General features: G+C 37.8%; 1 long non-coding RNA gene across 1 annotated transcript; it reads left to right on the top strand.

Moving 5' to 3' along the window:
• Positions 1 to 8,053: 8,053 nt before the first annotated feature.
• Positions 8,054 to 8,465, top strand: LOC133529141 (uncharacterized). The gene is made up of 2 exons (XR_009801102.1): positions 8,054 to 8,160; positions 8,333 to 8,465. It is a non-coding gene; the product is annotated as an uncharacterized LOC133529141 (long non-coding RNA).
• Positions 8,466 to 22,005: the final 13,540 nt, after the last annotated feature.

Genomic DNA, 22,005 nt, shown 5'->3' on the forward strand with positions numbered 1-22,005 from the left:
TTTAACCTAACCTAACAGACTTTTCTGAGGGACTAGATATAATGATATCAGTACCCCTAGTGTAAATTTTATCGACATCATAACGTGACGAACGCGTTTGCGTTAAGTCTCATTTTGTATAGGATTTTGAGTTTCCAAAACGTCCCGCTTGGCGCGCTCTTTCTAAATCCAATACAAAATGAGACTAAACGCAAACGCGTACGTCACGTTTCAAAATCGAATTTATTTACACTAGGGGTACAGATCACTAGGTATAACTTATATGTTTTACAGTATGTGATAATTATAGCATACAGTGCGTATAAGGCAAAATGTAAATGTACCCTATGAACATTATATCGAGAATAACATTATGCATATCGTTGATTAGTTAATATAAAAGTATGCCATATATTTTATTATCCCAAATAACGATAAGTATATCATTATTCAGAGAGGAAAATAGGCACTACGTTTGTATGGAGTAACGGCCGTCCCTTTTCCTCTTAATCTTGAGTGGGAATGTCTCTGGAAACCTCTGTCAAAATCGAACAGACGTATAAGGAGCGACATAAAAAAAATTGGTCAGATGAAAAAGAACATACATTTGCCTCTAAGAACATTTTCACATTGTCCAATCTCACATCGGATATCGGAATGTCCTTGGAGAAAAGCAGATGCTAGAGAGTGCCTGGCATCAAGTTCTTCATTAATTTTTGGGTTAAGGTTATCTTTTGAACATAAAAGATTTAAAAAAAGTTACGCTTACGCTTTTTAAATGTTTACTTTTTGTGGTAGTAGGTATCCGACATCCGATATCGGATCGGACAGTGTGAAAACGCTCTATAAGCCCATGGTGAACATTGAAAATTTAAATTTCGTTAAGAGCAGCACCACCACATGTCGAAATTCTGATCCTTAAACTGATTATAAAGTTAAAATTCTAACTAGTTTTGTAATTTATGATACGAACCTGACACGACTATACCCCGTTTTTGATTGGTGCATTATATTTTATATAATTTCTTTTCGTCTATTAAGGTGGTTCGCTTTCCATACAAAAAACAGTCGCATTTTATTAAGTTATTGCACACTATTACTACATAAATATATGCGCATCTATCTACTTTAGAATATTAGTTTGCGCTAAATTGATAGAAAAACATTGTTTGATATAGAAATCACGCAAAAAACGTTATATTTTTTATCCATGTAACACCAAAATAACAATTTTTGCGTGATTTCTGTATGAAATAAAGTTTTTCTATCAATTTAGCGCAAACGAATATTCCAAAGTAGATAGATACGCACATATTTACGTAGTAATAGTGCGTAATGACTTCATGAAATGCTATTGTATTTTGTATGGAAAGCGAACCACCTTAATAGATAGATAGATGCATATTAACGATAGCTATATAGGAAACTAGATAGGAAAACGTAGGATGTCCCTACGTTTTCCTTTTTAGGGTTCCGTACCATAACAGGACCCTATTACTAAGACTCCGCTGTCCGTCCGTCCGTCCGTCTGTCACCAGGCTGTATCTCATGAACCGTGATAGCTAGACAGTTGAAATTTTCACAGATGATGTATTTCTGTTGCCGCTATAACAACAAATACTAAAAAGTACGGAACCCTCGGTGTGCGGTATTTGATTATTGTGAAAGTTATAAGCGATAAACAGATTTCATACAAATTTTGAAATGGTCCAAACTTTTAAAATAATAAAAAAATCGAAACAAAAACAAACTTAAGTGCATATTTATGGTTGATATACAAGAAATTTTGTCAAAATATTTGCAATAATATTAATATCGAGAGAGGAAAATAAGGACTACAATTGTATGAAAAGGCGATTTCGATCGGGTCCTCAAACTTTCGTCTTAAGCTCTAAGTACAGTCAGCATCAAAAGTAGCGGATGAAACAACGCACCAAAAGTATCTGATATTCCGTATAACTTTTCCAAATATAGATGGCACTCATTTATTTAAATGATTACATATTATACTAAACTACAAAACTTAAAACCTAGATCTAAGAATAAATAAAAATAGACTTAAAATAAAATAAAACTATCCTCCTGCGGCATGGTGCCGTAGATGCTAGCAGCATTTCCTCGCTGTATCGCAAGACTAATTCTTTGAGCGAGGAAGCTGCCAGCTCTGCGGTCACCGGTGACCTCTCTAATCCTTTTCGAAAGTTCCTTAAAAAGGTTAAAGGCGCTCGGACCCCACGGACCAAGGGTCTCGACGCCAAATGGTACGAAATTATATTCGGTTCCGAGACCCCTATATTTAGTTTTTTTTTAATTTTTCGGCCGCCTCTGCCGCCGCGCCAGCCTTAGCAGAAGTGCCGTGGAGATGAGACGGGGCTAGGGTGTCTACACAGGTGGCGTCCCACACCAGCACCCGTCCCAACTTCCACGGAATTAGTGTCATTCCACCCGGTCTCTTGCCATCATCTCTTATAATGCCAGGGGGGCTCGAGTAGAGCTGGCACATTGACGCTGGCAAGAGACCGGCGGAGAATGTCGTTGAGCGCGGCGTGTCTAGAGAAGCGGCCGGCGCTCCTTTGGCAGGAGAGCCCGTGGTGTCCGAGGACGTCGACGTCAGTGCCGTAGGGGCACCTATGTGGAGCGCAAACCCGGACGCCAAGACGCAGACAGGCAGCAACGCGCAGAGTGTGCGGTTCCAGGAAGGTTCCGGTATGTACCGACGGGAAGGCGTGCAGCCTGGCGGACTCCCTGGAACCTGCTGCTAGCAGTCTGGCGCGTGCTGAACCTGTGCTGCGGCTTAAAAGAGCGTCGTAAATTATTTTACATTGAATGTCGTCCCAGGTCTTTTGTGAATTTAGATTTTCGGGAAAATCCTTACCTGGGCAGGCAATGGACCAGGCGTTTTTAGACTCCGTTAAGCCAGCAATCTCATAGTTTGGAGGGCAGGCCCTTAGGATTTTGCCTACGAGAATTGCTGAGCTATGAACGGAAGATAAAAACGCCGGGGTAGAAATACTAGTTTTGCGGATTCCTATCCCACCGTGACGAATGGGAAGGGATGCCTGGGTCCAGGACTCTTCACTGAGCTGCAAGTTCAAAATCGATTCCAAATTATTTTTGATAATGTCGTCTAAAGGTATTAACAAATTTTGAAATTTTGAGAAAGAGCGAAGTACATACATTAACTTTGGTACAAAGAGGCAGAATTTAATAATAGATAAAGCGAAATGCGGACTAATTTCGAGAAGACGACTTTCATAATTTTGGAATTTAGAAGTTGTGTCGGAAATGAAATTTGAATAGGATTCTTCAAAAATAGGAGACCCAAGGAGGCAAAGAGAGCTTTTGTCTATTATTTTAATGTTTGGTGTAAGGAAATCAAATTTTTGCTTTACATCCAGAAGATTTAAAGAGGCGTTATGAATAAAAAGTTCACATTTGCTATAGTTTAGGTCTAAGCCAATTGATTCAAATTTTGATTTAATGGTCGAAAGGTCTGATAGCACGGATTCGAGGTCGCCTCCCAGGGTTCCGTCGTCTAAATTCCAAACGTTAAATTTTGATTTTAAATTTTGAATAATTGGATTAATGACCAAACTGAATATTGCGGCCCGAGAGGATCACCTTGCTGGCAGCCGACTTCTGAAGATAGCATATTATCGCGGTAAATCAATTTGGTACAGGGACCGGACCCGCTTACCCTAACCCGTTCAAAAACCCGGGTTATTGTAAAGCTGTGTTCCAAAAACCGCTTCATTTCGGTAAGCTTTTGATTGGCTTACCGGTTAAGAAGCTAATCCTTTTATTTGAATTAATTCAGGTTAGCGCTTACCGATATTAAAAACCCGGGAAAGGGTTATCGCTTCAAGCGCTGATTAAATACGAACAAGCTGTTTTAGCTTTTACGTAAACTGCATATGGTCTATTAACGTAGCGCCCGACGCGAAACACGGCGGTTCCATTCCCTACGTCACCCTACGTGCACGTGCGAGTGCGCGGCGCGGCGCGGCGGCAGTCGGTATTTGTCAAAGGCTTTGTAATTTGCCGACCTAATATTGCTAATTCAAACAAAAGTGTACGTTAAGTCAAGTAGCGCACAACGTAGATTTCAAAACACATGCTAAGGTTTAAGGCAAATTACCTAATATGGTAAGGCGTTGCATTGATTTTGGTATATTTCTGTGGCCCTAGTGAAAAAGGGTACAAGTCTCTGGCAGCGCAGATGTAAAGGGGTGTAAGTTCCACGTAACACTTATGCCCTTATACACCTAAACTGCCAGAGACTTGTACCCTTTTTCACTAGGGCCACAGATTTTTGTTTAGTACCTATTACTCCTATTATTGTCACTTTCTTTATCGTTAGCTGTCTGTGCACATCTCCTGTGTCAGTGGAACTCATCAATGGCTTCTAATAATTTTATCGAGTTAGGGCTCATTTTAAAGGTCTTGACGAGTTCTTTACGATACACATGGTGGAGAGGGTCTGATGGTGGAATCGGAAGGTGTCGATGGAACTCATCGATAACTACTAGTAATGCTATCGAGTTAGGGCTCATTTTAAAGGTCTTGACGAGTTCTTTACGATACACATGGGGGAGAGGGTCTGATGGTGGAATGGGAAGGTATCGATGGAACTCATCGATAACTACTAGTAATGCTATCGAGTTTGGGCTCATTTTAAATATGTTGACAAGTTCTTTACGATACTCATGGTGGCTTGACCCTTGGGTCTGATGGTGGAATCGGAAGGTGTCAGTGCAACTCATCGATAACTACTAGTAATGCTATCGAGTTTGGGCTCATTTTAAAGGTCTTGACGAGTTCTTTACGATACACATGGTGGCGAGGGTCTGATGGTGGTATGGGAAGGTATCGATGGAACTCATCGATACCTACTAGTAATGCTATCGAATTTGGGCTCATTTTAAATGTCTTGACGAGCTCTTTACGATAGACATGGTGGCGAGGGTCTGATGGTGGAATCAGAAGGTGTTGATGGAACTCATCGATAACTACTAGTAATGCTATCGAGTTTGGGGTCATTTTAAAGGTCTTCACGAGTTTTTTACGATACACATGTTGGCGAGGGTCTGATGGTGGAATCCGAAGGTGTTGATGGAACTCATCGATAACTACTAGTAATGTTATCGAGTTAGGGCTCATTTTAAATTTCTTGAAGAGTTCTTTACGATACACATGGTGACGAAGGTCTGATGGTGGAATCGGAAGGTGTCAGCGGAACTCATCGATGACTTCCCATAATGCTATCGAGTTTAGGCTCATTTTAAAGGTCTTGACGAGTTCTTTACGATACACATGGGGGAGAGGGTCTGATGGTGGAATGGGAAGGTATCGATGGAACTCATCGATAACTACTAGTAATGCTATCGAGTTTGGGCTCATTTTAAATATGTTGACGAGTTCTTTACGATACACATGGTGGCGAGGGTCTGATGGTGGAATCGGAAGGTGTCAGTGGAACTCATCGATAACTACTAGTAATGCTATCGAGTTTGGGCTCATTTTAAAGGTCTTGACGAGTTCTTTACGATACACATGGTCGCCATCTTGGATTCCAAAATAGTCATGATTTTCGAAATCCGCACTCCGTAAAACCTATACAACGACATCCATGACTAATTTTCTGACATATTTCATGGTCGGCATTATGAAATCCAAAATGATCATCTTTTTCGAAATCCGCACTCCCTAAAACCTATAAAACGACATCCATGATGACTTTTATTAAATAGTACGTGGCCGTCATCTTGGATTCCAAAATAGTCATCATTTTCCAAATCCGCACTCCCTAAAACCTATAAAACGATATCCATGACGACTTTTATGACAAAAAGCATGGCCGCCATCTTGGATTCCAAAATAGTCATGATTTTCGAAATCCGCACTCCCTAAAACCTAAAAAACGACTACCAAGATGACTTTTATGACAATATGTGTGGCCGCCATCTTTGATTTCAAAATGGTCATCATTTTCGAAATCCGCACTCCCTAAAACCTATAAAACGACATCCATGACGATTTTTATGACATAGTACATGGTCACCATCTTGGACTCCATCCATGACGACTTTTATGACAAAAAGCATGGCCGCCATCTTGGATTCCAAAATAGTCATGATTTTCGAAATCCGCACTCCCTAAAACCTAAAAAACGACTTCCAAGATGACTTTTATGACAATATGTGTGGCCGCCATCTTTGATTTCAAAATGGTCATCATTTTCGAAATCCGCACTCCCTAAAACCTATAAAACGACATCCATGACGATTTTTATGACATAGTACATGGTCACCATCTTGGACTCCATCCATGACGACTTTTATGACAAAAAGCATGGCCGCCATCTTGGATTCCAAAATAGTGATGATTTTCGAAATCTGCACTCCCTAAAACCTATATAACGACATCCATGACGATTTTTATGACATTGTACATGGTCACCATCTTGGACTCCAAAATGGTCATCTTTTTCGAAATCTGCACTCCCTAAAACCTATATAACGACATCCATGACGATTTTTATGACATTGTACATGGTCACCATCTTGGACTCCAAAATGGTCATCTTTTTCGAAATCTGCACTCCCTAAAACGAATAAAACGACTTCCATGACGACTTTTATGACAAATCGCATGGACGCCATCTTGGATTCCAAAATAGTCATGGCTTTCGAAATCCGCACTCCCTAAAACCCATAAAACGACATCCATGAAGACTTTTATGACAAATTGCATGGCCGCCATCTTGGATTCCAAAATAGTCATCATTTTCGAAATCTGCACTCCCTAAAACGTATAAAACGACATCCATGACGACTTTTATGACAAATTGCATGGGCGCCATCTTGGATTCCAAAATAGTCATGATTTTCGAAATCCGCACTCCCTAAAACCTATAAAACGACATCCATGAAGACTTTTATGACAAATTGCATGGCCGCCATCTTGGACTCCAAAATGGTCATCATTTTCGAAATCCGCACTCCCTAAAACCTATAAAACGACATCCATGAAGACTTTTATGACAAATTGCATGGCCGCCATCTTGGACTCCAAAATGATCATCATTTTCGAAATCCGCACTCCCTAAAACGTATAAAACGACATCCATGACGACTTTTATGAAAAATTGTATGGCCGCCATCTTGGATTCCAAAATAGTCATGATTTTAGAAATCCGCACTCCCTAAAACCTATAAAACGACATCCATGACGATTTTTATGACATGGTCACCATCTTGGACTCCATCCATTACGACTTTTATGACAAATTGCATGGCCGCCATCTTGGATTCCAAAATAGTCATGAATAGTCATGATTTTCGAAATCTGCACTCCCTAAAACCTATATAACGACATCCATGACGATTTTTATGACATAGTACATGGTCACCATCTTGGACTCCAACATGGTCATCTTTTTCTAAATCTGCACTCCCATAAACCTAAAAACCGATTTACATGGCGACTTTTATGACTTACTGCATGGCCGCCATCTTGAATTCCAAAATCGTCATCATTTTCGAAATCGGAACTCCCTAAAACCTAAAAATGATGATTTTTATGACAAAGTGTGTGGCCGCCATCTTACTAAAACCTGTTATAAACCGGATACAAATAAGCATCTATATAGTAAATCAACATTAACGAAAAGTACTTTTACGTCGGTAGTTACAATATACCTATCGAATCAATTACGTAATGCCCATCTCTCCCGCGGTGCCGCAGCGGCGGGGGAAAGGCGCGGGAGAGGGGTAAGGCTTACCCTAAACCGAAAGGTTACCGGTTAGTACACGCAAAACACAAACCGAATCAGCTCCTGTAAGCGGTAACCACTTGTTACGATTAGGTTAATCTGAATAATACGGGTTATCATTCTTTTTGGGTAACCGGTTGAACGGGTTACCCAAACGATTAGCTTATCGTATGAAGGGGTTACCCATTCCGAACGGGTAAGGCAAATGAACGGGTTTTCCGGTCCCTGATTTGGTAGGGTCAGCATAGCAATGCAAAAGGTAGTTATATATTTCGGGAATGTTGTTCTTTATTTCTTTATAGCGACTGTCCAGGGAGCTGGACCAGTTCGCCAAGCAGCTGACTCTGAGCAACACTACATTCTCCGCCCTTGGAGTCTACACTCTGGACCGGAAGCTCTCAGCAGCGGTATATCTCTCTCCTTTTCATCATGATCAGCCGAAAAAGGGCGTTCCAATCAAGGTTCTGTTTTCTCTTTCAGAATCTTATGTTTTATAATCGCCTGCAACCATTAAGTACCAAGTCCATTGCCGTCCTTTTAGAGGGTAAAATTAATATCCGATGGTTTCTTATGTTGCAGATTCTCGGTGGCGTCACAACGTACATGGTTCTTATTATACAGTTTCAATCGATTTCAAGTAATTAATGTATTGTTTTTAATTTTGATTATAAGTCTTGAGCAAATAATTAATTAAATTTCGTTTTTAAAACCATGTGTGCATAATTAATATCCATTTAGTTTTATTTTATAAACACATCGCGTGGAAACCGGACTAATCCTAATAAGGCCTAGTTTCCCCTCTGGGTTAAACGGTCAGATGGCAGTCGCTTTCGTAAAAATTTGTGCCTACGCTGATTCTCGGGATAGGTTGCCAAGCCGACCCCAGGCTCCCAAGAGCCGTGGCAATAAGCCTGAACAAATGCTAGGAAGAAAAGAAATGTATACTCAAACACACCCACTTTGTCAGTACAAAAAGGCGCGAAATTTAAATTTTCTATGGGGTTGGGGAGGGGGAGGGGGGGGGTGTCAACCAAAGAATAAAGTATGTATATGGGTCAACCCTACGTGCCTACATTTTTTAAATTTGCCGCCCTTTTCCACTGACAAAGTGAGTGTGCCAGAGTATACAGGGTGATTCAAGAGACGTGAGCAGGACTAACCCTACACAATAAGTAAATGTCAATGAATCGTTCGCCGTCATATTTAAGTTAAACAGTCACTCTGTTTTTCTGTTATTTAACTTTTTGCTAAGGACAAATTTGATTATCTACAATGATTAACAACTTAATTAACAAAGATAAAACTTCTTTAACCGTTATGACAGCACTTTGATTATGAAGAAAAAGAAATGTCACACTTGAGTGAGATCATGAAGGTATATATTAAAGTGGAGAACTCAATGACTTTTTTTGCCATACCAAATTAAACCTTATCACTGAGCCAGAAAGGTGTTCGTACCAGACTAGAGAAAACGGTCCACTTGAGACAGCAAAACCGGAGCCTTGCCGGAGCCGTGTGTCTCACTCGACGTGTTGCCATTGTTAAAAAGATACCATTGTAGTAATAATATCAATATACTACTGAAATTAATAACCTTCTTATACTATTTTAGCGCTATATTCAAATTACGGTTCTGATAATATATTTTTTAAGTAATTTGCAATTAATTATAACAATTATATTATTATTAATTATTAACTAATTAAAACAAGCATGTACGCAACAAAAAAAAACATTAATTTGATAATGGTAGGAATTATAGTAACTTTGAATATTAATTGGTATCCCCAATTTGATGACATATTTTCGTGTATTTTCAAAATACGTTAATGGCGCCGCTCAGCATTGATACGTATAATATTGCTAAAAAATGGTTAAAAAATGTTGTGTGACGGGTTGCAGGAGTGAAAGGTATGCTAATTGTGGAATATCTTTTCACAGGTAAGTGATAATTATTCAATTTTACGATAAAAATACAAGACTATATTGTCAAACTTATTAGGGTTACTATGATGTCGGCACGATATTAATCGGTCCTACTTCTTATTACGCACTTAATGTAAAAGTAACTTTATCTAATGTAAATAGGTATGTCTTTATTTCGACATATTTAATGTGGTCGACGTAATGAGAGCTATAATAAATAATTGACAAAATGTAAATCCAAAGTCCTTAAAACATTACAGACCCACATTTATACATAATATTTTATTACTGAAACGTTGCTTCAAAATATTTATATATATGTAATCGATTCTACATAGGTTGGACACACAATATTCGTCCGTAGGACAAGGCGGCTAATTTGAAAAATTTAGCTGCACAGATCTACGATGATGCTGACGCTTAAAGTTACCTGAAGTGTGCAAAAGGGAAACCATCATGTATATGAAATGAACATCCCATGAGTGCGAAAGAGACAGACTACAAATGAAAAAACCTGACCAATGACCATTATTTAGTTCGACAGTAGTCGCCAACGGCCGACATTTATAATTTATTCATTTACAAACACATGGAATCGTAACACCTATATTATTAAATTAAGTAGAAAATATAAATCAATCGGGGAGGAAACTATTAAAAATGTATTGCAGTTAAAATAGTGTCGTGTTGTTTAACAGGTAATTATGATATACCGACAGCCCACCATATGTTATGTGGCGACATTCTCTAAACCTTCAAACCTTCAAGAAAAGAGCGTACTCCCATCTTAAAGGCCGGCAACGCACTTACAACCCCTCTGATATTGCAGGTGTCCATGGGCGTCGGTAATCGCTTACCATCAGGTGATCCGTCTGCTCGTTTGCCTCCTCTACCATAAAAAAAACTATAGGTACCTATTTTGTTAAATTAAGAGCATAAGAAGCATTAGTAAAAGCATAATAGTGTAAGAAGCCGGTATACATAGTTAAATAAAAGTTTTTATTTCGTTTTGTGCTAATATTTTATCATTTTATTCAAATACCAAGACTATTTTGTGTAAAAAATTTAATTGTTACGCTACGCTAGGGCTTGATGGATCCACTTTCCGATTTCCAATTGAGCTGAAATTTTTCAGTCTACGGACCGGGCATAGTCCATAAACATCGCTAGCTCGAAGAAGTTTTTCTATGAAAAATGCATTATTCTCGTGTCAAATTGTGTGGCAAGAACAGTAAAAACTCTGGTGTACAAAAAATGCCAATTAATTTACAGGTATGTCGATGTTTTTAGATTTTGAAAAAATTAAGTTAAATTAGCTGTCTCGCTCGCTGGAAACTCGTTGACGTCTTATAAGAAAGTCTCTTTCTATCGCACTGCATCCGTATAGCTCCTTTCTTGTCTTTCATTACGTGACATTCCTAAGTGCGAATATAAGATAATATGTCTGTGCTCCAGAGGGACAAGTGCCCTAGTTAAAAACTGTAATGATTGGCGTACCGGTCCACGACCCTGGATATCTGTCTCGCTCTTACTTATAGCTGGGATTTTGACGGACGGCCGGCGGACCACCTTCTTCACAATCGACCATGATCGCGATTCCAATACACCGATCTCTAACAGCTTTTAGAACGACAAAATTAAGTGACGTTGTTGAAAGCGTTTTACAGAAGAGAAAAAAACGCATATAGTTTTCTAGGGCAATTATATGTATGTGTTGACGACCGGTCTGGCCTAGTGGGTAGTGACCCTGCCTACGAAGCCGATGGTCCCGGGTTCAAATCCTGGTAAGGGCATTTATTCGTGTGATGAGCATGGATATTTGTTCCTGAGTCATGGGTGTTTTATATGTATTTAAGTATTTATAAATATCTATATATTATATATATCGTTGTCTAAGTACCCTCAACACAAGCCTTATTGAGCTTACTGTGGGACTTAGTCAATTTGTGTAATAATGTCCTATAATATTTATTTATTTATTTTATTTATAATTATAGTCCTCTTCATCGTTTTCGATAACGGCGACCCTAAATAAACATTATGGATCTTGTCTAGCGTGAGCCCTAATGTGGCTGGCCAGGCCGAACTTGCTCTGAAATACTCTATTGCACGCGTGACAATAAAGTTGACCAGCTGTGTGCGTGTGGAGTATGGTCCTCCCTTACTATGCACGAATGACAAAGAACCCTGGCCTAACTACACATTCCAAATTTCCAACTCATCCTAATGTCCCACATAAATATGACTTATGGTCACCCTAATTAGAACGAGATGCAGGGTTCTGGTTTGACTTCTCATGTGGACACACTTTTTGGCCAGTGTACTCTATCCACCTTATTAACGTCTGTGCTCCTTTGTCTATGCTCATATTTTTATGATAGTTTAAGAGCGGCCTAAGGGCGATAGAGAGGGAGATAATTAAATTTCAACACTGTTTGAGGTATTGACAGTACTAACAAACAGACTAATAGGTACATATTAATGTATTCTAAAGCTGGAAACATTATACAGGGATATAATTATATTAGTATTACTGGAAGAAAAATTGAAAACTTGTATTACTATGTAGAGACCGACCGACCAGTTTTATTGATGATAATTATTATAATTATAATTATCATGTAGGTATATCTAGCATGTAAAACTTCTCTGTTTCTTTAAAAAAATGATAGAATTATATATAACGCTGAAAATCTGTATTTGTACCTATTTTGAACATGTTAATAGCATTAATCTATTATGTTAAATAAAATACATAAATAATTCGAATACCCTTTTATTTCACAAAAACACGGTTCAAATTGATTTTTTTAGGAGTAACACGTTTTCAAATCGACAAACGAATTATTAAAATTTGAATTGATAAATTTCATAACATAAAGATTATAATATAATTAAAATACATTTAAATTTATTTCAAAAGAAAACTCCAACGAATATACATTACATTAATGATTTGAAATCATTTGAAACTGTATTACGATCAACAAATATGTTGTGACGCCGCCGAGTATCTGCACAAAAAAAAACTGGTCAAGTGCGAGTTCGTTTTACTAGCGCACCGAGGGTTCCGTACAAACTTTGAATTATCTCGTGTAGCTGTAAAGGCGAAAGACTTTTGATCAGAAGTACCTAAACTTTTAATCATGTGTCGAAATACATAAATTTACTGTGGCTACAAAATGTTCTTTGACAATCCACCTCTATTTCAAATTCTGTTTGCCTATACCAAGTATAATTGTCTAACTAATTTGCGCGATGTAATGCACGTATGTTGAATTTTCGAGGATAATAATTCTCTATCATGTGAACCGATTTAAGAAATTTCAAACTGAATTTGGAAATGTTTTCTGTTAATAAAAAAAAAAAACAAAATAGAGGTCTAATTATATTTTTCCTGTTAAATTTATAGTAATGTTATTATTTTCAAAACGATAGCTTAAGTGGTTGTCTAGATATTTAGCGATGTGACAGACAGACAGACAGACGGAAGGACAGAGTCACACCATAAGGGTTCCTTTTGTACTTTTATGGTACGGAGCCCTATAAACGACTTATTACTTCAAGATAATAAACGTAGTGATTATATGCTCTTTAATAATAAACGAGTTTGCACGTTATTTCCTACATTCTTATAACTTAACTTTAATTCTAACTAGATTTTAATTTTCCATTATTTATTTATTTTATTTAATCTTTATTGCACAAAAGAAAACAATCTTATAGTACAAAAGGCGGACTTAATGCCACGAGGCATTCTCTACCAGTCAACCTTAAGGCTAAGCAGAGAGATTGAGAGCGGTGCTACAATTACAATAGCAAAACAAATCAAGCAAAAATACATAAAATAACATATACATACAAACATAATACACACATACATATATAAATAAATATGTATATATATATACATATATATATATAAAGACGAAACATCTGAAGCTAATAAATAAATACATTAAGAATCTTTCATTCTGCTAGCAAAGAAAGCACGTAATGATTTTTTGAAAGCGAACTTATTTGGCGCATTTTTGATGTAAAAAGGAAGTCCATTCCAAAGACGCTTAAGAAGATTATTATAATAAGATGATTAAAATATACCGCTGCGATGAGTTTCCGATCCAGGGTGTAGACTCCGAGGGTGGAGAACGTGGTGTTGCTCAGCATCAGCTGCTTGGCGAACTGGTCCAGCTCCTTAGACAGATGCTCGTTTTTCGGGGCCTGGTGCACGATCAGCTGGCCTAGCAGTGTTGCAGTATTCTCCCTCTAATGAGGATATTTTTTTTATAAATATGAAAGGCTTCAAAAATAAAATAATGGGCAGAAAATAAAAGAAATAATTTGTTCAATTAAATTATATTTTGTATCTTTTATAAATTTTAATAACAGAAATTCCGTATTGTAGTTAGAATTACATTAGTTTAATTTTAGATTAGTATAAGATTAGTTTTAGGCTAAGTTTAGGTAATCTCACTGTTATGTATAATATAAGTAGTCAATGTTAGGTACTCCAAAATTGTTGTATATATCAGTATTTATTACCTTTTAAAATGTTTTTAGTGTAAGTTATAATATGTATGATGTGGATGTATTTAATAATAATAAAAAAAGACTGTTTTGTTATGGACAAATAAAAGTACCTATTTTCAATACAGTCAGTTTTATAAGCTTTATTTCAAGTGGATACTTCCTTATGAGCATTTTTGTATAGGGTTAGTTCATAATTTTGTAGATATAAGTCATATCTACGGCAGATCATGAAATTCCTCGGCATATCGTGAATCGTAAAAATCATTGTCGCGTACCCTGAGTCGACGGAGCCCCGCTACGCGGGGCTTCTATTTCTGGTCAGTTTGCCCTTCGGGCATCTGAAGCAATCTATCTACTAGCTACGATCGGCCGCCAACATATGAACTCTGGCAAGCAGTCTTGTCAGTAGTAAAAGGCGGCAAATTTGAAAAATGTAGGCAATAAAAATTTATACTCTGACAAACTTTTATTGTCAAAGTATAAATTTTTAACGTTTTTTTAAGTTCTTTATTCTATATCTATGTTTTTTAACGAAAACGAGGCAGGCAACTGACAGCCCCAAATGATAATCGATTGAAAAAATGGTAACATATAGGTAGTGGGGGAAGCAGTATCTACTTAGAATCCCTCTCCGTCAGAATTCACTGTAAATGTGTGTTAAATACCAATATTTAAAATACCGAAAATGCTCTGGGTCGTATTTGGTTCAGCAGGTTTCCATTGCAGTTCAGCGGGGAAACGCAGCGGGAATAATGGGGACCTTTGAGCCGGGTACGATTCAGGGTGGATTATTTTAGATTTATTTTTTAATCTGTATCTTTTTGTTTTTATTATTATTTTAACGAATGTATCGTGTTGTATTTTAAGTTACTTGTGTTTTTAAGAATTGCATAAATGATAAATATAATTAATTAAATTAATCATTAAATTTGTGAACGAAATAAATGTAATTATTGCTAAATACCGATACCGATATTTAAAAAGAATTTAATGTTATCATTACATTAGTAAAACTTGATTTTGAAGGACTTACCAAACCGTGTTACAAACACCGAACTGCGTTCCAAAACCGGTATTGTGGATTTGGGCATGAAGGCCGCCAAGCTAAAGAGGGACTGGGCAGTGCACGTCTGACGAATGCACCTGGAGCGCTGGACCAAACTAGCCACAAACCGGGTCCCACAGGATGGATCTCGGGGCAGAGGAAGACCAAAACGGAGATGGCGGGACCACTTTGACACATTTTGTACAGAGTGGCGGGTGTGTTCATTGGATAGGACCAGGTGGGAAAGAGGGGAGGCCTTTGCTCAGCAGTGGGACAGTCTTAGAGAAAAAAAAAACTAAGTCAATGAGGTGAGAGATTCTGCTCTGGATTTCTATGTATCTGCGGTGAGTCTATTAGCTGATCTTAACTTGAACAAAAGAGGATTGTGTAATTTACCTGTGTATGAGTCCATTGGCAGGGTTCTATGGTTAGCGCTAATACTGCCAAGTCATACAGTATCCAGTCCAATGACAATGTTATTCCAAACACCGCTGAGTAGGATTAAAAATGTTCAGGTTATTTTTAAATAATATAGTTTCATGTCTGAATTTACGTCCCTTAGGCTGGTGGTTATTTTCATTTATTATGACCTCTCACTCTATTGGGCAAAGGTCTTGTCTTTCTTTTTAAATGTTTTCTGGTGTTATGCTATCAGAATAATTTACATGATTAGTAAGAAAAGGATACGATTATTTTAAACAATCTAAATTGTCCTCTGTCATCATTCCTGAGAATAAGAAACAATTTGAAGCTGTTATAATCTATTATCTACTTCCATATCAACTTCTCTACAATATGTTCAGAATCGATTAGCTAATAGCTTATATTACAAATTTTCATCTGTGGTTAAATCGCAATTTTTATTTTACGTTATCGATAGCCAAAATTTTAATTACATTCAAATTTAGAACATCTCCGAGAAACAAAGAAATTTGATTTAACATCTTTCCGTACCTCTATTCTAATACCTATCATTCAAGATGACATTTTATTTGAAATGAAATGTCAATTGCAAACAATTTTGACGAATCTCACATGTTACTTGATATCGAACAACATGGCAGTCGGGTTCCGACTCTATTAGTTTGTCTTTTTTTTTATACTACGTCGGTGCCAAACAAGCATACGGCCCGTCTGATGGTAAGCAGTATCCGTAGCCTATGTACGCCTGCAACTCCAGAGGAGTTACATACGCGTTGCCGACCCTAACCCCCTCCCACCCCTCGTTGAGCTCTGGCAACCTTACTCACCGGCAGGAACACAACACTATGAGTAGGGTCTAGTGTTATTTGGCTGCGATTTTCTGTAAGGTGGAGGTACTTCCCCAGTTGGGCTCTGCTCTAGATCTGGAATGACATCCGCTGTGCTGTGTCCTACCACACAAAGTGAGATGACATTCACAATGCTCATACCTCTCTTGTGGACGTAGTTTAAGGACGTACCCGGGTCCATACGTCTCTGAATAAAACAAAAACTACCTACCGATGCGTGACATGGGTGAAAAAAGTTTTCATTTAACGCCATTTGACGTTTTGTTTATCTTTTAAGTCGTTTGTAAATATAAAATGAGTTTGTTTTTTTGATGCTTATGATATGGATGTAGACAAAGCAGTATTAATTTGGCATTAAAATACTCGTGTGATCCCTTTATAAAACTCATTTCATTCGTTTCATAAACCCACACTCGTATTTTAATGCCTTTCATTATGTAGCAGTCACATAAACTACTACTATGGATCAATGAAGTGATGTGGCAACCAATCCCCAGCAATTCTTAATTTTGCATGCAAACGATAATATCCTAAAAAAAGTCCCATGCCTTTATTCATCATCATAGAGTATTGAGTGACAACGAGTCCCAGGAACGTAGTCATAAGGACTATCATCAAAAACAGGCCGTTGGCGTCGTTCATCTCTCTCATCATGTCGCTCATGCGCTCGTATGACAGAGCGAGACGCCGAATCTTTGCTTGCAATGAAGATGAGAAATTTGACCCTGAAAGTAAATAAAATAAGAAAGTTTATGTGTTCTAACCTATTTCTGGCCTTCGTTGTGGAGAATGGTCATAACGACGTAAATCTTGTCGCTTTGATCGGTAGTAAGTCAGTACGATGTATGTACATATATTAAATAAATAAATATTATAGGGACATTCTTACACAAATTGTCCCACGGTTAGCCAAGAAGGCTTGTGTTGTGGGTACTCAGACAAAGATATGTATAATATACAAATACTTAAATACATAGAAAACATACATGACTCAGGAACAAATATCTGTGCTCATCACGCAAATAAATGCCCTTACCGGGATTCGAACCCAGGACCATCGGCTTCACAGGCAGGGTCACTACCCACTAGGCCACAATAATCCTTTCCATGAGCTGATGGCATATGAATGCGATGAGAGAAATATCCTACAACAGACGAGTGTGGCTGAAGGATCAGAGTTATAGTGTTCTCGTTGAAGGACATGAACCTTCTAGTCCCAATTAGAAAATGCTCTCGGTACTTATAGAGTACTGGGGGAACCGGGAATTCCCGCTTCGAGTACTGGTTTTGTATACACCGTGTTTATTTAACTCCGTTAATTTCAAGGGTGCAATTCTGAGTATAAATTAAGTTAATTTCTCCAAGACACCTATATTGTTATTAGCTCCATTTTGAAGATAATCAATCCTTTATTTTTATCTGATAAGACCCTTACGAGCGTGTGCTTAGGGCCTGTTTACATATTGATAGCTATTTAGTACGAGTTCATACATTTCGCTAATCGCAAGTACTATTTCGGACAATCGGTGTTCGAAATAAATAAAATAAAATAAAAATAAAAATTTTTATTGGCATTAAGGTAAGTACATTTTAGTGTTGAAGTCCCTGACTTCTGAGCTAGGTAAAAACCTGTGTTACAGAAGTCAGTGTCCTCTCCCAAACATAATAGTAACTATTAAGACATTAACCATTTTCATTTTAGACTTAAAGTAGATAATTAAGGCTTGTTTTAATATTATAAAACAAATGCCATTCTAATAAGAATACAATGCAATTTATTTTACATATATATTTTTTGTGTAGATGTGTGTGTGTGTGTGTGTGTGTGTGAGTAAATCAGGGTAAGATGCTTTCAGTTTGTACATAGTCTAATGACAGCAACCAGGACTTAAGTTATGACATTGATATGTAATAGTTTTCAATTGTTTGATCAAGTTAAATATAATGCCTGTGTTACAATAACGCTATGTATATGCAGCATTCAATTATTTTTTTAATAACAAATAAAATAAAAATACTAATTTATCCATATTAACCATGCCATTACCCTTAAATTCAATAAAAACACCGTGTAGAAAAAAAGTACTGGGAGCTCACCCCATCCTGAAGGCGTAAAAGTGGGCAGCAGTTTAAATTTCAATTTATTTATTCTATGGATAACAAATATAACAACATCTAAGATTTTAAACTAAGAGTTAGTATAACAAAAAGCAAACAACAGCAAACAAATCTCTTGGTAGCGGTCATGACACACTCAAAATGTCGCACTATTGGGACCGTGCGAAGTGCGTGGTGGGGGTAAGTAAAACGATCCCAGCGCATAAGGTGGTAAAAATTTGAACTAACTGCGGATAGCGTCTTTAACATTTCGTACAATTATATGGCTCGAAATGAAACTTTGATTTACGATTACTCCTGAAATATTCATTTAAATTGTATGGTGTAAGGGACCATTGTAAGCTGTACGAAATGCTTAATATAACTAACGTATTTATTTTTATAATTGTTAATAATGTATCCATGTAAATAGCTTTGCAAATGCCACATATTACGTGATCTTTTTCTAGAAGTTAAGAATGGATATAGTAAGTTATCCTTAAAAGATAGACATTTCACATCGCGGACTTTTTTGTAGACCTATGAATGAGAAACAACCCCATCATACATTGTGTTGTTATAGCTCAAACGGATTAGGCAGCGTTTTCGATTAAAGCTCCTAGCCAGCGTGATTTTTTCCGACAAAATCGTTATATTTCAAACAATTTACACAAAACCTTAACAAGTTATATACTTAAGCCTTCCTAAGAATCACTCTATTGATAGATGAAAGTCGTATGAAAATCCGTTCAGTAGTTTTTAGTTTTGGAGTAGTTTTATAAGATGTAGTGAATTGACGTTTTCCCCTAGAATTTCGGACACTAGGTTGCGTGACAGTCGTGCACGCTCCCAATAGGTGAGTCGTATCGGCCCACTACAGTAGCCAGGATGGGGTTGGAGCTGGCCCGCACTCTGCAGAGCAATGAGGCAAACCTCTTTCGTATTAAAGCGAACTACATTTTTGTTAGGTCACCGAAAGCGATTATTATAATAAAATGATCACCATGACTCAGTTCCTTCAGGTGTTGGTTGAGAGCAGTAGCGCCCTCGTGTATTGCTAGAACAGTGCATGTCCACTTCACCACCGCGAGCACTGCCTGTATGTCGGCGATGTAATGTGCTCCGTGAATTAACATGATCGTCCCTGAAATAAAAGTTTTATTTTGTCTTGTATCTGTGTTAACTTGTTAAGTATAGGACGTCGTAGCTTATATTAATTAAAATTTTGCATTACATGATGATGATGATCCTTCCGGCCAATTTCGACCATGGTGACCACTTCGACTTCTAGTTAGTTCGGCGCTCATACGCCCAAAGATGGCTGACGTAGCCTATCTTCGAGGTGAACCCCCATGCACATTGAGGGTACGTGAGGTCACTAGCTACGTAGTGGTAGTGAATGGAGTTTACGAAATACCGAAGTTCTGGGACGAGCCAAGGTCGGTGGAATAGAGGCTTACCTAATGCGTCGACAGCTTCGTTGGTGCGGTCACGTATCGCGTATGGCAGAGGTGAGAGTGGCGAAGGGCATTTTAGATTCATTATTACATTATTATGGTTAGATAAATTATTAGATTATTACATATAGATTACATTATTCTGAACCAGAGGAGGATAAGCGGAAACTTGGCGGACAACTCCTCCGATAGAAAGATATTCAGAAACGACACATGAAAAGATGCAACATCGAGCCCTCTCAGTGGGAAGGTTTGGCAGCACAGCATCCTGAGTGGCGCAGGCTGGTGCAGGACAAAGTGCGCGATTTCGAAAGCAACGTAAGTTGCATAACATAGTAAATCCGTGAAGCTTTAATGTTTACTTCATTTACCTGGACGTATGTATTTTCGCTGATCAGGTTTGAATTTTATCTGACAAATTATACGACATCCGGAACTAAACTGAGCCACATTTTGATAATTCAGTTGTCAAATTTAAATACAGTTTTGTATGAAACCAAGAAAGGTCGCCTAATACCTACAGAAAGGTAATAAAATATTCTATTATATTATATTCTAAAATGTTAAAAACTAAATGTTATACAAACACATTGGGGTTTCCTTGGGTATTTGTATTAAATGCGAAACAAAGCTCGTCACCATTACTGATATCATCCACAGCAACATGACGGTGAACGCGACACTTTTGATTCTTTCCCTTTTAGCAGACGAATTTATGTTGAGATCGAATTTGACCTGAAAAATATTAGACATAGCCAAGGATTGATAGTAAAGTAAGCTTAAATTCATTTCATTTCTACAGGTAAACAAGGGTGGTAACCTAGTGGCAACAGACTTTCTAATAAAAAGTCGTGCGTTTGAATCCCGGCTGGTGCTTAGTGGACTGTAATGCAGCTTTTCTGTCTCTCTGTCTTCATAATTTCGAAAGATGAGGTTCTCAATTCATCGGGATCTTGTATGTATGTTACAAACAGAGGGAACCCTTCAAATACTATACAGGCAGAACTACAAGTGACTTCTGTATTTTATAGTGACTCGTGGACTCGGTAAGCATCATTTGCTAATGTGGAACTGCTGATGAACATGATAAAATCACTGTAATTAATACCAAGGCCTTTCCGGGTGATAGCTCGTGAAATGGTTAAAGAGATCTATTACACACGTAGAAGTACCTGATGCAATAAGTCCAGCACTCGGTGCAAGCTTCTCATTTGAGCCGGACCTCGGTAGACGACCAGGCTGGCGGTGCCCAGCCTCAACATGAGCACAGCGAGCCATACACAAGCCTGCACAGATTTGCGGGCGTGACTGCGTTTTTCAATGGGCTGCTGTAATTCTAGAACTACACTTGATATCACGATAACATCTGAAATAAAATGCACAATCAGTCATGCCATGTAAAATTAAGTTCGCTTTAATACAGACTGGCATATACCTAATTCGTAGTTTGAACAATGCATCATTCAGTGTGTCATCATCATCAATTTTGCGATTTGCCTCGGATATACGTACCTACAAATGTGTTTGTTAAATAGATTTACCAGATGGTCTGGCAGATGTCTGAGAATTAAGAGGGAATACCATACGTGCTCGTCCATACAAAAAGAGAAAACAATTTTCACTTGTAAATATTTTCCATTCTCCATGATTTTTAGGGTTCCATAGCCAAATGGCAAAAAACGGAACCCTTATAGATTCGTCATGTCCGTCTGTCTGTCCGTTTATGTCACGGCCACTTTTTTCCGAAACTATAAGAGCTATACTGTTCAAACTTGGTAAGTAGATGTATTCTATGAACCGCATTAAGATTTTTACATAAAAATAGAAAAAAAAACAATAAATTTTGGGGGTTCCCCATACTTAGAAATGAAACTCAAAAAATCTTTTTTCATCAAACCCATACGTGTTGGGTATCTATGGATAGGT

The sequence above is a fragment of the Cydia pomonella genome, chromosome 20 (assembly GCF_033807575.1).
Source record: "Cydia pomonella isolate Wapato2018A chromosome 20, ilCydPomo1, whole genome shotgun sequence".
NCBI lineage: Eukaryota > Metazoa > Arthropoda > Insecta > Lepidoptera > Tortricidae > Cydia > Cydia pomonella.